General features: G+C 37.9%; 1 non-coding gene across 1 annotated transcript; it reads left to right on the top strand.

Moving 5' to 3' along the window:
- Nucleotides 1-289: 289 nt before the first annotated feature.
- LOC112726051 (small nucleolar RNA R71) lies at nt 290-396 on the top strand. The gene has a single exon (XR_003165121.1). It is a non-coding gene; the product is annotated as a small nucleolar RNA R71 (small nucleolar RNA).
- Nucleotides 397-1,325: the final 929 nt, after the last annotated feature.

Below are 1,325 nucleotides of genomic sequence, written 5' to 3'. Positions count from 1 at the left end.
CTAGGTGTTGTGTAATTGTATTGATTTGTTGAGATATTGCGTTAATCTATTGGGAAATGACTTTATTCTAAGCCAAAATAGTGTTCAAGACATCTAATTCCATGACTCCTTTCCTTACTGATATTTCAGAAGAGTAAAGATATTGATTATTGGCCACCATTTCAATCAATTCTTGTGCTTCCTCAGTAGTTTTCTTCATATATAAAGATCCTCTAGATGAAGGTCCAGTGCCATCCGTGAGGTGGGAGTGATTCCATCATAAAATATCTGAAGCTGGACCCAGTCAACAAACATATTATCAGGTCATTTTCTGAGCATCTCCTTAAACCTCTCCCAAGCTTCATATAGTGATTCTCCTTCTTGCTGTCTGAAGGTTTGAACATCGGTTCTGAGGTTAGTTAACCTCTAGGGTGGGAAGAATTTATTTAGGAGATTAGTGACCAAGTTATCCCACGTGGCTATGCTCTCCTTGCGCTGATTCTCTAGCCACTACTTAGCCCGATCCCTTACAGCAAAAGGGAACAGCTGCAAACAATACACCTCAGCCAAGACACCATTTGTCTTGTCACAAATTTATAGAAAGTTGGAAATAAACAAATTAGGATCCTCCTGTGGGCTTCCACTGAATTGGCAGTTTTGTTGAACCAATGTGACAAGCTATGTCTTTAATTTAAAATTATTGGCTCGAACAGTAGGTGTGATGATACTACTCCCGCAACTATCTGGGTTGGGGTTTATATAAGAGCCGAGAGTCCTCCTAGGTAGAGGAGCATTAATATTATTATTCTTTGCCATGTGTGGCTCAGAGAACTTTTCCTCAACCACTTCTTCAATCTCCTCTTCAACTCTTTGATTTCTAGCTTGCTTTCTCTGTCGCCTAAGAGTTCTTTCAATTTCAGGGTCATATTGAAGCGGTTCTTTGTCCCTGTTATTCTACATAGACAAAAGCAACAAGAAAATCAAATTGGAATTCCCTTCATGATGTGAAGAGAATTCCTAGAGGAGGAATAAAATAAAAACAGTAAACAACAAAAAATAAAAAAGTCTAATCTAGGTAATCAATTGATCGGTAGTTTGTTAACCACAATCAATTCCCAACACTGGTGCCAAAAACTTGATGCAGATTTTACAATCCACAAAATACCAGCAAGTGCACTGGGTCGAATCAAATAATAATCTCAAGTGAGTAAGGGTCTATTCCACGAGGATTAACGGATTAAGCAAGCAAAATCAATCGATTAATCTAGTCAGACTAGCAAATTAGGATTTTGAAGGACTTTAAGCATAAATAGCAATTAAACATAGCAAAAACAGAAGCAAGCACT

The sequence above is a fragment of the Arachis hypogaea genome, chromosome 11 (genome assembly GCF_003086295.3).
Source record: "Arachis hypogaea cultivar Tifrunner chromosome 11, arahy.Tifrunner.gnm2.J5K5, whole genome shotgun sequence".
Classification (NCBI taxonomy): Eukaryota; Viridiplantae; Streptophyta; class Magnoliopsida; order Fabales; family Fabaceae; genus Arachis; species Arachis hypogaea.
The sequence above is the reverse complement of the archived record's forward strand: the minus strand, read 5'-3'. Positions and strand labels throughout refer to the sequence as shown.